This window comes from Cryptomeria japonica, unplaced genomic scaffold (genome assembly GCF_030272615.1).
Source record: "Cryptomeria japonica unplaced genomic scaffold, Sugi_1.0 HiC_scaffold_42, whole genome shotgun sequence".
Taxonomy (NCBI): domain Eukaryota; kingdom Viridiplantae; phylum Streptophyta; class Pinopsida; order Cupressales; family Cupressaceae; genus Cryptomeria; species Cryptomeria japonica.
This window is the reverse complement of record NW_026728864.1, coordinates 237,501-253,647: the sequence shown is the minus strand read 5'-3', so window position 1 is coordinate 253,647 and position 16,147 is coordinate 237,501. Positions and strand designations below refer to the sequence as shown.

General features: G+C 59.5%; 1 non-coding gene across 1 annotated transcript; it reads right to left on the bottom strand.

Moving 5' to 3' along the window:
• Positions 1-2,137: 2,137 nt before the first annotated feature.
• On the bottom strand, positions 2,138-2,256 carry LOC131862376 (5S ribosomal RNA). The gene has a single exon (XR_009361392.1). It is a non-coding gene; the product is annotated as a 5S ribosomal RNA (ribosomal RNA).
• Positions 2,257-16,147: the final 13,891 nt, after the last annotated feature.

Genomic DNA, 16,147 nt, shown 5'->3' with positions numbered 1-16,147 from the left:
CCATGGCGTGCACGAAGTCGGAGCCCGGTTTGCCCCGGGTGCGCACCTCGCGTGCACCTTCGGCGGGGTTGCGCGCCCTGGTGCGCACCAAGGAGCGCTCCGAAGTGTGCTCCAAGGTGCGGCGTGCACGAAGTCGGAGCCCGGTTTGCCCCGGGTGCGCACCTCGCGTGCACCTTCGGCGGGGTTGCGCGCCCTGGTGGGCACCATGGTGCGCACCAAGGAGCGCTCCGAAGTGTGCTCCAAGGTGCGGCGTGCACGAAGTCGGAGCCCGGTTTGCCCCGGGTGCGCACCTCGCGTGCACCTTCGCCGCGGTGGGCACCATGGCGTGCACGAAGTCGGAGCCCGGTTTGCCCCGGGTGCGCACCTCGCGTGCACCTTCGCCGGGGTGGGCACCTCGGCTGGGTTGCGCGCCCTGGTGCGCACCAAGGAGCGCTCCGAAGTGTGCTCCAAGGTGCGGCGTGCACGAAGTCGGAGCCCGGTTTGCCCCGGGTGCGCACCTCGCGTGCACCTTCGCCGCGGTGGGCACCATGGCGTGCACGAAGTCGGAGCCCGGTTTGCCCCGGGTGCGCACCCCGCGTGCACCTTCGCCGGGGTGGGCACCTCGGCTGGGTTGCGCGCCCTGGTGCGCACCAAGGAGCGCTCCGAAGTGTGCTCCAAGGTGCGGCGTGCACGAAGTCGGAGCCCGGTTTGCCCCGGGTGCGCACCTCGCGTGCACCTTCGCCGCGGTGGGCACCTTGGCTGGGTTGGGCACCATTGAGCGCTCCGAAGTGTGCTCCAAGGTGCGCACCATGGCCCTCCAAGGTGCGCAGCATGGCGTGCACGAAGTCGGAGCCCGGTTTGCCCCGGGTGCGCACCTCGCGTGCACCTTCGCCAGGGTGGGCACCTCGGTGCGCACACCTTCTCAATGTTTTCTTGCCTTTTCTGGAAATTGGTGAAGGCAGCGCATCAAAGGTGCGCACCTCGGTGTGCTCCGAGGTGCGAACCCGAGAGCGCTCCGAGGTGCCCACGAAGTCGAAAGTCGGGTTAATTGCATTGTTTTCCCCGGGTGCGCTCCGAGGTGCGCAACATCGGTGCGCACCAAGGAGGGCTCCGAAGTGTGCTCCAAGGTGCGCACGATTCGGAGCTCGGTTTGCCCGGGGTGCGCACACCTTGGCTGGGTTGCGCACCCTTTGTGCGCTCCAAGGTGCGCACGAAGTCGGAGCTCGGTTTGCCCCGGGTGCGCACCTTCGCCAGGGTGCGCACCTTGATGCGCACGCCTTGGCTGGGCTGCGCACCTTGGTGGGCGCCATGGTGCGCACCTTTCGTGCGCTCCAAGGTGCGCACGAAGTCGGAGCTCGGTTTGCCCCGGGTGCGCACCTTGGTGGGCGCCATGGTGCACTCCGAGGTGCCCAAGATTGGTGCGCACCAAGGAGCGCTCCGAAGTGCGCTCCAAGGTGCGCAGGTGCGCGCGAAGTCGAAAGTTGGGTTAATTGTCCGGTTTGCCTCGGGTGCGCACCTTGCGTGCACCTTCGCCAGGGTGGGCGCCTTGGTGCGCACACCTTGGCTGGGCTGCGCACCCGGGCGCGCACACCTTGGCACCCGCGTTTCCTTCATTTTAAATTTTTTTTTTTTACAATCTCTCAAGTGGGAAATTCTATAATCTCAACTTTTTTTGCCTTTTCAGGAAACTTTTGAATGGAGCGCATCATTGGTGCGCTCCGAAGTGTGCTCCAAGGTGCGCACCTCTGGTGTGCTCCAAAGCTCTCTCCAGCTGCGTGCACCTGCCCCGGCCGCGCACCCGGCCCCGCCCAGCTTCGCTCACCTGTCCCGGGCGTCTGGTGCGGAACCTTAGAGTAAGAAACATCACCGTGCACCTTGGCCAACGTGCGCGACTCGACCGAGCGCGCACTGGCCGAGGTGCACACCGATTTCACCTGGGTGCGCGCGCAGCACCTCGGGCGCACCGGGGTGCGCGCACAACGCCCGGGTTGCACCGTGGCCTGTGTGCTCGGGGCGCCTCGGGTGCGCGCTCGGTGTCGCCCCCCGCGCGCGCGGTAGTGCGGGCAGCGCACCCCGGCCCGGCCCGGCCCCGACGAGAACGCAAACGGGCAAAAGGTTTATTCAAATAGCATTGCGACGCCCGGCGAAAAACTAAAAAAGGGTGCAACACCGGGACTTCCCGGGAGGTCACCCATCCCAGTACTACTCCGGCCCAAGCGCGCTTAACTGCGGAGTTCTGATGGGATCCGGTGCACTAACGCTGGTATGATCGCACCCGTTATGAGCTTGTCGCAGTGTGTACTTAGCAAACCGCGACCCACGTGCGAATCCACCCCGGCCACCCACCCCCGTCGAGGTGCACACCCTCCCTCGCGAAGTGCGCCCCGTTCGCCAAGTGTGAGCCCTGCCCGGGTGCGCGCACCTTGCTAGGGCGTCGGGTGTGCACCCGGCCCGGCCTACGTGCGTGCACCTGGACGGGGCGTCGTGTGCGTGCAGTGTCCCGTCTGCAACGCGGTGCCCACACACCACCTCGGGCGCAACGACCTGCGCTCACATGTGGGCCGAGTGCACCTTGGTGCATGTTCGGGGCGCCTCGGGTGCACGCTCGATCTTGCCCCGGTGCACCAAGGCGCTCGGTTTGCCCCGGGTGCGCACTTGGTGCAAGGTGGGCACCCAAAATAGGGATCAAGCACCAAAACACAAGTTTCGGGATGCAAAATGGGACCCAAGGACCACAAATGCGTTCCAAGACCCATGATGGGTCCACGAGAACAAAAATGTGTTCCGAGACTTAATAAACAAATATTGGGTTTTAGGAGAAGAAACATGCTCTGATGCCCAAAACGAGAATCGACCCCGAAAAGGCCACAGGCCAAAAGTGGGATGCGAGACAAAAAAAAATGGGACCCGAGGACCAAAATTGGGTTCCCAGGTCGAAGACAGGGCAACCGGACAAGAAACGACCTCTAAGGCTCGAAATGAGTCCCGACGACTAAAACTTGACAAGAAGCACCCATCAGGCACCCAACTCGACACCCATGGGATGCCGACCCACCCGGGCTTCCACCTAGCACACCTTGGCACCCACCCACCCTCGCACCCAACCTCGCACCCAACTTAGCACCTTTGAACCCACATTGGCACTCACCCTGACCCTGGCACCTTGGAACCCACATTGGCACTCACCTTGACCCTGGCACCCACCTTTGCACTCACCTTGGGACCCACCCTGGCTCCCACCTCGGCACCCACCCAGACACCCACCTTGGTTCCTTGGCACCCACCTTGGATCCTTGGCACCCACCCCGACACCCACCTTGGCACGCAACTTGGCTACTTGCCACCCACCTTGGCTCCTTGACGCCCACCCCGACAACCACCCCGTGACCTACCCTGGCTAGGGTTGGTGCACACCCACCCTGGTGCCCACCTTGGCACCCACCCCATGACCCACCTTGGCACGCACCTTAGTACCCACCCCGTTACCCACCCTAGGACCCACCCCGTGACCCACCTTGGCCAGGGTGGGTGCACCCACCCTGGTGCCCACCTTGGCACCCACCCATCCTAGCACCCAGCCTGTGACCGGGCTTGGAACCCAACCTTGCACCCGTCTTGGCCAGTGTGGGTGCGCACCCATCCTGGCACCCACGTTGTGACACACCCTTTAACCCACGCACCCTAGCAGCCACGTTGGCACCCACCTTGGAACACAACCTAGCAACTTGGCACCCACCCCGTGACCCACCTTGGCATCCACCATAGCAGTCGCCCACTTGGCACCCACCTTGGAACCCAAGTTGGCACCCACCTCGGCACCCACCTTGACACTTGTGGACCCACCTTGCCACTCACCCTAGCATCGACCCATCCTAGCACCCACCCTGGCACCTTTGCACCCTAGCACTCACCCATCCTAGCACCTAACCTGTGACCCACCTTGACACTCACCCTCGCACCCACCTTGGAACCCAACCTAGCACCCACCCACCCTGACACCAACCCTAGCACCTACCCACCCTTGCACCCACCCTGTGACCCATCTTGGCACCCACCCATCCTACCACTCAACCTATCACCCACCTTCTCACCCACCTTGGCATCCACCTTAGCACCCACCCACACTGGCACCTTGGCACCCACCTCGGGCAAGGTGGGTGCACACCCACCCTGACACCCAATTTAGAACCAACCGAGCATGTTACCCACCTTGGCACCCACATTGCAGCCCACCCTAGTACCCACCCTATGACCCACATTGGCATCCACACCCTAGCACCCAGGCACCTCGACACCCGCCTTGACACGCACCCTAGCACTAAACCTGTGACCCACCTTGGAACTCACCCTAGAACCCACCCACCCTGTGAACCACCTTGGCATCCACCTTAGCACCCACCCACCTTGGCACCCACTCTAGCACTCACCCATCCTAACACCCAACTTGTTACCCACCTTGGCACCCGCCCTCGCGTCCACCTTGAAACCCACCCTAGCACCCACCCACGCAGGAGCCCACCTTGGCACCCAACCTAACACCCACGCATCCTGGCACCCAACTTGTGACCCACCTTGGAACCCACCCTAGTACCCACCTTTGAACCCACTATATCACCAACCCACCTTGGCACCCACCCTATGACCCTCTTTGGAATCCACCCTAGCACGCACCCACCCTGGCACCCACCATGGAGCGCACCCTAGCACCCACCCACCTCGGCACGCACCTCAACACCCACCTTGGTGTGCGCACTGCGCCAACCTCTCAAAGACCCTATGTGGTGCGCTCCAAAGTGTACACCTTTGGTGCGCTCCAAGGTGCGCACCTTTGGTGCACACCGAGGTGCACACCAAAGTGTGCACCGAGGTGAGCACCAAAGTGCACTCCAAGGTGCACACCAAGGCGTGCACCTTTGGTGCGGTCAATGCAAACGAATTCGGAAGTTGGGGTCGATGTCCTAATCGCTGCTGCAGACTACACGTATGAGAATCGGACAAATAGCTTTATATAGGGGAGGTGTTGCGTTTGATGGGTCGACTCCCCTGGTTGTGTGCACTGCACCAACTTCAAAGACCCTGTCTTGTTTAAGAAGTCAAAAGTTGGGGTGGATGTCCTAATCATTGCTGCAGTCTACGCATGTATGAGAATCAGACAAATAGCTTATATAGGGGAGGTGTTGCATTCGGTGGGTTGACTCCCCTGGTTGTGCGCACTGCGCCAACCTCAAAGACCCCGCATAGCAGAAGAAGTCGGAAGTCGGATTTTGGTGAGCACCAAGGCGTGCACCTTTGGTGCGGTCAACGCAGACGAATTCAGAAGTTGGGGTGGATGTCCTAATCGTTGTTGCAGGCTACACATGTATGAGAATCAGACAAATAGCTTATATAGGGGAGGTGTTGGGTTTGATGGGTCAACTCCCTTGGTTGTGCGCATTACGCCAACCTCAAAGACCTTGTTTTCGTTAAGAAGTCAAAAGTTGGGGTCAATGTCCTAATGGCTCCTGTAGGCTACACATGTATGAGAATCGGACAAATAGCTTATATAGGGGAGGTGTTGGGTTTGATGGGTCGACTCCCCTGGTTGTGCGCATTACGTCAACCTCAAAGACCTTGTTTTCGTTAAGAAGTCAAAAGTTGGGGTCGATGTCCTAATTGCTCCTGTAGACTACACATGTATGAGAATCAGACAAATAGCTTATATAGGGGAGGTGTTGGGTTTGATGGGTTGACTCCCCTAGTTGTTCGCATTACACCAACCTCAAAGACCTTGTTTTCGTTTAGAAGCCGAAAGTTGGGGTCGATGTCCTAATTGCTCCTGCAGGCTACGCATGTATGAGAATCAGACAAATAGCTTATATAGGGGAGGTGTTGGGTTTGATGGGTCGACTCCCCTGGTTGTGCGCATTGCGCCAACCTCAAAGACCCTGCATTGCGGATGAAGTCGAAAGTCAGAGTTTGGTGTGCTACAAGGTGTGGTCGAAGGTGCTCACCTAGGTGTGCACCTTTGGAGCGCAGGAAAAGTGCCCTCCAAAAGTGCGCACCTTGGAGTGCACAAAAGTGCCCTCCAAAAGTGCGCACCTTTGGAGCGCACAAAAGTGCCCTCCAAAAAGTGCCCTCCAAAAGTGCGCACCTTTGGAGCGCACAAAAGTGCCCTCCAAAAAGTGCCCTCCAAAAGTGCGCACCTTTGGAGTGCAGAAAAGTGCCCTCCAAAAAGTGCCCTCCAAAAGTGTGCACCTTTGGAGTGCACAAAAGTGCCCTCCAAAAGTGCGCACCTTTGGAGCGCAGAAAAGTGCCCTCCAAAAAGTGCCCTCCAAAAGTGCGCACCTTTGGAGCGCAGAAAAGTGCCCTCCAAAAAGTGCCCTCCAAAAGTGCGCACCTTTGGAGCGCAGAAAAGTGCCCTCCAAAAAGTGCCCTCCAAAAGTGCGCACCTTTGGAGCGCAGAAAAGTGCCCTCCAAAAAGTGCCCTCCAAAAGTGCGCACCTTTGGAGCGCACAAAAGTGCCCTCCAAAAAGTGCCCTCCAAAAGTGCGCACCTTTGGAGCGCACAAAAGTGCCCTCCAAAAGTGCGCACCTTTGGAGCGCACAAAAGTGCCCTCCAAAAGTGCGCACTTTTGGTGCGCACCAAGGCGCTGGTTCGGTCGTTGCAGGCGAGTTCGGAAGTTGGGGTCGATGTCCTGAGCGGAGGTGCAAACTACACAGGTGTCGGAATCGGACAAATAGCTTATATAGGGGAGGTGTATGCTTCGATGGGTCGACTCCCCAGGTTGAGCGCACCGCGCCAACCTCAAAGACCCTACGGTATGGATGAAGTCGGAAGTTGGGTCCGATGACCGATTCGATTAGTAGGTATGCTCATGAGGTCGGAATTTGGGTCCGATGACCTGCCATGTGCAGGAAGGCGAATGTTGGCACTGTGCGTTGCAAGGTGCACACCAAGGTGCTGGTGCGGTCTTTTTAGTCGAGTTCGGAAGTTGGGGTCGATGTCCTGATCGGAGGTGCAAGCTACACAGGTGTGGGAATCGGACAAATAGCTTATATAGGGGAGGTGTATGCTTCGTTGGGTCGACTCCCCGGGTTGAGCGCACCGCGCCAACCTCAAAGACCCTACGGTATGGATGAAGTCGGAAGTTGGGTCCGATGACCGATTCGATATGTAGGCATACTCGCGAGGTCGGAATTTGGGTCCGATGACCTGCCATGTGCAGGAAGGCGAATGTTGGCACTGTGCGTTGCAAGGTGCGCACCAAGGCGCTGGTTCGGTCGTTGCAGGCGAGTTCGGAAGTTGGGGTCGATGTCCTGATCGGAGGTGCAAACTACACAGGTGTGGGAATCGGACAAATAGCTTATATAGGGGAGGTGTATGCTTCGTTGGGTCGACTCCCCGGGTTGAGCGCACCGCGCCAACCTCAAAGACCCTACGGTATGGATGAAGTCGGAAGTTGTGTCCGATGACCGATTCGATATGTAGGCATACTCGCGAGGTCGGAATTTGGGTCCGATGACCTGCCATGTGCAGGAAGGCGAATGTTGGGACTGTGCGTCGCAAGGTGCGCACCAAGGCGCTGGTGCCGTCGTTGCAGTCGAGTTCGGAAGTTGGGGTCGATGTCCTGGTCAGAGGTGCAAACTACACAGGTGTGGGAATCGGACAAATAGCTTATATAGGGGAGGTGTATGCTTCGATGGGTCGACTCCCCGGGTTGAGCGCACCGCGCCAACCTCAAAGACCCTACAGTATGGATGAAGTCGGAAGTTGGGTCCGATGACCGATTCGATACGTAGGCATATTGGCGAGGTCTGAATTTGTGTCCGATGACCTGCCATGCGCAGGAAGGCGGAATTTGGGTCCGATGACCGAGTTGATGGCGTGCCATGCGCAGAAAGGCGGAATTTGGGTCCGATGACCGAGTTGATGTTGATGGCCCGCCATGCACAGGAAGGCGGAATTTGGGTCCGATGACCGATTTGAAGGCGTGCCATGCGCAGAAAGGCGGAGTTTGGGTCCGATGACCGAGTTGATATTGATGGCCCGCCATGCGCAGGAAGGCGGAATTTGGGTCCGATGACCTGACATACGCATGGAGTCCGACTCGGGGGCCGATGTTCGATTCGATGACTTGCATTGTGGGTAAAGTCGGAAGTTGTGGTCTTTGACCCGATTCGATGACCAGACTTCGGCTGCTTGAGAATCGGACAAATAACTTATATAGGGGAGGTAGTGTTCTCGAGCATCCTCCCCCCGTGCCCGTTTATGTCGATTGATGCTGGTGCTCGACTGGTTGGAGCGCTCGGATGCAAAAATCTTGCACCAGGATTTATCGATTGTGATGGACACGGCAAGTCTCCTGATTGCTATGCAGGAGCTCATCGTGAATCTCTATGCGGCCTTGGTATGGACTCGACCTGCGGAATGGTTCGGCAATGGTAGTCGCTCCAACACGTCCTTGCAATGGCCACAGAGGTGATTCGACTAGAGCTCCAGTCTAGCTTTTGGGTTGCTTGGCGGACTGGTATAGCCGCGATCGAGTTCCGGCCATGAACGTTTTAGATAGCTCTTGGGCTTTCTGGGACGGAAGTCGGAAGTTTGGGCTGTTGTCCGATTTGATGACCATTCTTCGGATGTGTGAGAATCGGACAAATAACTTATATAGGGGACTGTGTTGTCTCACGCAGCCCCCTCCGTGCCCCTCTATCTCGACCGATGTTGGTGCTTGAAAGGGTTGGGATCGCTCGGATTTATAAACGTGCACCACCATTTGTCGAGTGTGAGGGACGCGGCAGGTCTCCTAAATGCTATACGGGCGCTCTCTGAGAATCTCTATCCGGCCTCGACACAGACTAGTCTTGCTGAATGGTTTGGCACTGGTAGTCGATCCAACACGTCGTTGTTGTGGCCGCCTAGGCGATTCGATTCGAGCCCCCGTCTAGCTTTTGGGTTGCTTGGCGGATTTTGCCCTATCCGCAAGTGAGCTCGGTCCCTAAACGTTCGAGAAACCCGATTGCTATGCGCCGACTCTCTTTCTTGCGAGCCTCCATCTAGCTTTTGGGTCTCTACGGAACGGAAGTCGGAATCTGGGACCGTTGTTTGATTCGACGAGGCAGACTACGGTTGTGCGAGAATCGGACAAATAACTTATATAGGGGAGGTGTTGACTGGAGCATTCTCCCCCGTGCCCCTCTAACTCGACCAATGCTGGCGCTCGAACGGTGGTAGCGCTCGGATTTTCGTTGAGCGCCAGCATTGGTCGATTTAGAGGGGCATGCGAGATTCCCGAATGCTATGCGAGGGCTCTAACGGAAATGTCTATTGGTTTCGGTATGGATGCAATTGCGAGTGGTTCGGCAAAGGTAGTCGTTCCGATGCGTCCATGTCGTGGCCAAATCGATAATTCGATTTGAGCCCTCGTATAGCATTTGGGTCTCTCGATGTGATTCCGCATTCCAGTCCCTTTGGGCACTGCTTGAGCCGCATCCCAGGGGGTTCCCTTCCCAATAATCTGCCTCGCAACCCGATTGCTATGCGGTGAGGCTCCTCGGCCGCCTCGGAACTATCTGTGTATCAGACGCATCGCGGGATAAGGGGTTGGCAACGGTAGTCGCCCCAAGCGCGTCCGATGCTTGGACCATTCCGAGGCGGCCCTGAAGCCTCTTCCGTCTAGCCGTTGGGTCCTTCTCGCCGCATCCCTTGCCTCGCACCCCGATTGCTATGCGGTGAGGCTCCTCGGCCGCCTTGGAACTATCTGTGTATCAGACGCATCGCGGGATAAGGGGTTGTCACTGGTAGTCGCCCCAAGCGCGTCCGATGCTTGGACCATTCCGAGGCGGCCCTGAAGCCTCTTCCGTCTAGCCGTTGGGTCCTTCTCGCCGCATCCCTCGACTCGCACCCCGATTGCTATGCGGTGAGGCTCCTCGGCCGCCTTGGAACTATCTGTGTATCGGACGCGTCGCGGGATAAGGGGTTGTCACTGGTAGTCGCCCCAAGCGCGTCCGATGCTTGGACCATTCCGAGGCGGCCCTGAAGCCTCTTCCGTCTAGCCGTTGGGTCCTTCTCGCCGCATCCCTCGCCTCGCACCCCGATTGCTATGCGGTGAGGCTCCTCGGCCGCCTTGGAACTATCTGTGTATCGGACGCGTCGCGGGATAAGGGGTTGTCACTGGTAGTCGCCCCAAGCGCGTGCGATGCATGGACCATTCCCAGGCGGCCCTGAAGCCTCTTCCGTCTAGCCGTTGGGTCCTTCTCGCCGCATCCCTCGCCTCGCACCCCGATTGCTATGCGGTGAGGCTCCTCGGCCGCCTTGGAACTATCTGTGTATCGGACGCGTCGCGGGATAAGGGGTTGTCACTGGTAGTCGCCCCAAGCGCGTCCGATGCTTGGACCATTCCGAGGCGGCCCTGAAGCCTCTTCCGTCTAGCCGTTGGGTCCTTCTCGCCGCATCCCTCGCCTCGCACCCCGATTGCTATGCGGTGAGGCTCCTCGGCCGCCTTGGAACTATCTGTGTATCGGACGCGTCGGGGGATAAGGGGTTGTCACTGGTAGTCGCCCCAAGCGCGTCCGATGCTTGGACCATTCCGAGGCGGCCCTGAAGCCTCTTCCGTCTAGCCGTTGGGTCCTTCTCGCCGCATCCCTCGCCTCGCACCCCGATTGCTATGCGGTGAGGCTCCTCGGCCGCCTTGGAACTATCTGTGTATCGGACGCGTCGCGGGATAAGGGGTTGTCACTGGTAGTCGCCCCAAGCGCGTCCGATGCTTGGACCATTCCGAGGCGGCCCTGAAGCCTCTTCCGTCTAGCCGTTGGGTCCTTCTCGCCGCATCCCTCGCCTCGCACCCCGATTGCTATGCGGTGAGGCTCCTCGGCCGCCTTGGAACTATCTGTGTATCGGACGCATCGCGGGATAAGGGGTTGTCACTGGTAGTCGCCCCAAGCGCGTCCGATGCTTGGACCATTCCGAGGTGGCCCTGAAGCCTCTTCCGTCTAGCCGTTGGGTCCTTCTCGCCGCATCCCTCGCCTCGCACCCCGATTGCTATGCGGTGAGGCTCCTCGGCCGCCTTGGAACTATCTGTGTATCGGACGCGTCGCGGGATAAGGGGTTGTCACTGGTAGTCGCCCCAAGCGCGTCCGATGCTTGGACCATTCCGAGGCGGCCCTGAAGCCTCTTCCGTCTAGCCGTTGGGTCCTTCTCGCCGCATCCCTCGCCTCGCACCCCGATTGCTATGCGGTGAGGCTCCTCGGCCGCCTTGGAACTATCTGTGTATCGGACGCGTCGCGGGATAAGGGGTTGTCACTGGTAGTCGCCCCAAGCGCGTCCGATGCTTGGACCATTCCGAGGCGGACCTGAAGCCTCTTCCGTCTAGCCGTTGGGTCCTTCTCGCCGCATCCCTTGCCTCGCACCCCGATTGCTATGCGGTGAGGCTCCTCGGCCGCCTTGGAACTATCTGTGTATCGGACGCGTCGCGGGATAAGGGGTTGTCACTGGTAGTCGCCCCAAGCGCGTCCGATGCTTGGACCATTCCGAGGCGGCCCTGAAGCCTCTTCCGTCTAGCCGTTGGGTCCTTCTTGCCGCATCCCTCGCCTCGCACCCCGATTGCTATGCGGTGAGGCTCCTCGGCCGCCTTGGAACTATCTGTGTATCGGACGCGTCGCGGGATAAGGGGTTGTCACTGGTAGTCGCCCCAAGCGCGTCCGATGCTTGGACCATTCCGAGGCGGCCCTGAAGCCTCTTCCGTCTAGCCGTTGGGTCCTTCTCGCCGCATCCCTTGCCTCGCACCCCGATTGCTATGCGGTGAGGCTCCTCGGCCGCCTTGGAACTATCTGTGTATCGGACGCATCGCGGGATAAGGGGTTGTCACTGGTAGTCGCCCCAAGCGCGTCCGATGCTTGGACCATTCCGAGGCGGCCCTGAAGCCTCTTCCGTCTAGCCGTTGGGTCCTTCTCGCCGCATCCCTCGCCTCGCACCCCGATTGCTATGCGGTGAGGCTCCTCGGCCGCCTTGGAACTATCTGTGTATCGGACGCGTCGCGGGATAAGGGGTTGTCACTGGTAGTCGCCCCAAGCGCGTCCGATGCTTGGACCATTCCGAGGCGGACCTGAAGCCTCTTCCGTCTAGCCGTTGGGTCCTTCTCGCCGCATCCCTCGCCTCGCACCCCGATTGCTATGCGGTGAGGCTCCTCGGCCGCCTTGGAACTATCTGTGTATCGGACGCGTCGCGGGATAAGGGGTTGTCACTGGTAGTCGCCCCAAGCGCGTCCGATGCTTGGACCATTCCGAGGCGGCCCTGAAGCCTCTTCCGTCTAGCCGTTGGGTCCTTCTCGCCGCATCCCTCGCCTCGCACCCCGATTGCTATGCGGTGAGGCTCCTCGGCCGCCTTGGAACTATCTGTGTATCGGACGCGTCGCGGGATAAGGGGTTGTCACTGGTAGTCGCCCCAAGCGCGTCCGATGCTTGGACCATTCCGAGGCGGACCTGAAGCCTCTTCCCTCTAGCCGTTGGGGCTTTCTCGCCGCATCCCTCGCCTCGCACCCCGATTGCTATTCGGTGAGGCTCCTCGGCCGACTTGGAACTATCTGTGTATCGGACGCATCGCGGGATAAGGGGTTGGCAGTGGTAGTCGCCCCAAGCGCGTCCGATGCTTGGACCATTCCGAGGCGGCCCTGCAGCCTCTTCCGTCTAGCCGTTGGGGCCATCTCGCTGCATCCCCCACCTCGCACCACGATTGCTATGCGGTGAGGCTCCTTGGCCGCCTCGGAACTATCTGTGTATCGGACGCATCGCGGGATAAGGGGTTGTCACTGGTAGTCGCCCCAAGCGCGTCCGATGCTTGGACTATTCCGAGGCGGCCCTGCAGCCTCTTCCGTCTAGCCGTTGGGGCCATCTCGCCGCATCCCCCAGCTCCTCGGCCGCCTCGGAACTATCTGTGTATCGGACGCATCGCGGGATAAGGGGTTGGCAGTGGTAGTCGCCCCAAGCGCGTTCGATGCTTGGACTATTCCGAGGCGGCCCCGCAGCCTCTTCCGTCTACCCTTTGGGGCCATCTCGCCGCATCCCTCGCCTCGCACCCCGATTGCTATGCGGTGAGGCTCCTCGGCCGCCTGGGAACTATCTTCGTATCGGATGCATCGCGGGATAAGGGGTTGTCACTGGTAGTCGCCCCAAGCGCGTCCGATGCTTGGACTATTCCGAGGCGGCCCTGTGGCCTCTTCCGTCTAGCCGTTGGGGCCATCTCGCCGCATCCCTCACCTCGCACCCCCATTGCTATGCGGTGAGGCTCCTCGGCCGCCTTGGAACTGTCTTCGTATCGGAAGCATCGCGGGATAAGGGGTTGTCACTGGTAGTCGCCCCAAGCGCGTCCGATGCTTGGACTATTCCGAGGCGGCCCTGCAGCCTCTTCCGTCTAGCCGTTGGGGCCATCTCGCCGCATCCCCCACCTCGCACCCGGATTGCTATGCGGTGAGGCTCCTCGGCCGCCTTGGAACTATCTTCGTATCGGACGCATCGCGGGATAAGGGGTTGTCACTGGTAGTCGCCCCAAGCGCGTCCGATGCTTGGACTATTCCGACGCGGCCCTGTGGCCTCTTCCGTCTAGCCGTTGGGGCCATCTCGCCGCATCCCCCACCTCGCACCCCGATTGCTATGCGGTGAGGCTCCTCGGCCGCCTTGGAACCATCTTCGTATCGGACGCATCACGGGATGAGGGGTTGTCACTGGTAGTCGCCCCAAGCGCGTCCGATGCTTGGACCATTCCGAGGCGGCCCTGAAGCCTCTTCCGTCTAGCCGTTGGGGCCTTCCCGCCCCATCCCTCGCCTCGCACCCCCGATTGCTATGCGGTGAGGCTCCTCGGCCGCCTTGGAACCATCTGTGTATCGGACGCATCGCGGGATAAGGGGTTGGCACTGGTAGTCGCCCCAAGCGCGTCCGATGCTTGGAGCATTCCGAGGTGGCCCTGAAGCCTCTTCCGTCTAGCCGTTGGGGCCTTCCCGCCCCATCCCTCGCCTCGCACCCCGATTGATATGCGGTGAGGCTCCTCGGCCGCCTTGGAACTATCTGTGTATCGGACGCATCGCGGGATAAGGGGTTGGCACTGGTAGTCGTCCCAATCGCGTCCGATGCTTGGACCATTCCGAGGCGGCCCTGCAGCCTCTTCCGTTTAGCCGTCGGGGCCTTCCCGCCGCATCCCTCGCCTCGCATCCCGATTCCTATGCGGTGAGTCTTCTCGGCCGCCGCGGAACTATACCTGTTATTGCTACTGCATCCTTCGGCTGGTAACCTCCTCTGCCGCCTTGGAACGTTCTCTTTGTCGGACGCGTCGCGGGATAAGGGGTTGGCACTGGTAGTCGCCCCAAGCGCGCCCGATGCATAGACCGCTCCGAGTTGACCTTGCTTTCAGCCTCTCACATGCATAGACCTCTCTGAGTCGACCCTGCAGCCTCTCACGTTTAGCCTTTGGAATCTCGCCTCACAACATGATTGCTATCCTTGATGCATCCCTTGCCTCGAGCCCTGATTGCTTTCTTGGCTGCATCCCTCCTCTCCTCACAGCCCGGTTGTCATCACTGCTTCATCCGTCGCTTCATGCATTCTGGCTGCTGGGCCCTTCCCACCGCACACCTCGATTGCTATCTCTTCTGCATCACACACCCCGATTGCTATCTCTGCTACATCCCTCGGCTCTCACTTCTGCATCCTTCGCCTCCCACCTCGATTGCTATCAATGCTGCATCCGTAACCTCACACCCCGATTGCTATGCGGGGAGGCTCCTTGGCCGCCTTGGAAATTTCTGTGTGTCGGACGCACCGCGGGATAAGGGGTTGGCACTGGTAGTCGCCCCAAGTGCGCCCGATTCTTAGACCGCTTCGAGGTGACCTCGTAGCCTCTTTCGTCCAGGCTTCCTGCCTTCAACGCCCTTTTTACACCTCGATTGCTATGCGCGGGCTCGTTGGCGTCTATCACCTCTCTGCGAAGAGTGGCACGATGATTGTTGGGGTAAATCGTAGCAGTCCGATCTCTGGCCTTGGGCCATTGTGAGGGCTGATCGATTTCCTGTGCGCATCTCGTGTTCGCCCAGTAACAGACTCGACGACTTGTAATCGGTCTTGTTCCCGATTGTTCCTGGAGGTAGTCTTCGGAACTCTTGGATTTGACCTGTCACTCGAACTGTCCTCTTCCGAGGATGCTTGTGTGTGTGTGCTTGTGCCATTTCCTTGGCGGTATTAACGAGATATTAAAGAGCGGAGTGAGCGCCTCGCCCAGCTATGTTTGGGGCTCTCACTCCCTTACCCGGTGTGCGACCGCTTTGCACGTAGGTTGCGGAGCATCGCGACTCTTTCGATGTTTGGCGGTTGTCTTCCGGTGATGCGTTGGTCCCGAAGTGCACGTTACTAGCATTTCTGCCATTGTTCTCGATCTTTGGCACGTTCCTTCGTTGCAATTGGATATATATCTCCGTTTATACGCGCAGGCTTCTCCCGCCTATTCAGCGCTGTCCCACTCTCAGCACTCTCGTGGTCTCCTTGGCTTCTCTCTCCCGTGAGCGAGCTCTCTTCTCGAGTCTTTTCCATGTCCCATGGAGGTTGCCTTGCGAAATTCGGGCACACAAACGTGACCGGATAAGAGCGGAATTGCCTATGAGGAGAAGCTCACCTTAGGGAGCAGCAATGCCGAGTGTTTCGACAGAGGGTAGAGGGGGCGTTGTTTGGGCGGTTGCACAAAAGAGTGCTACGGTTGCACTGAAGGTTGCTTCTTCGTCTCCGACGAACTCTTCGAGGCAAAAAAGCTTGTATACGGGGTCGAGGTGGGACTGTTCGTGCGAGTTGCGCCACCAAAAGTGCGTAGGGGGCATATACCTGGGAAATGGATGTCTCTGAGTGGCCTTACTCGGTCGCGTGCACGGTGCATTCTCTAACGGCAGGACTGTCGCGAGCATGTGCGGTTCGGATGTTTTCGGGTAAAGGGTTCCGTACGGGATGTTCTTCCCAGGCTCCTGTGAACCGAGACTCTGCATCGTCGTGCTCCGGCTCCCGTGGGTGCTTCATGCCTCGTCGAGCTGTTTGTCGTGGACGATTAAGGCCGAGGCCTTCCTTCGAGAGGGGAATTGTTCAGGCTGGTCGAGGCGGGATTGTTCGTGCGGGGTGCACCACCAAAAGTGCGTAGGGGGCATATGCCTGGGAAATGGATGTCT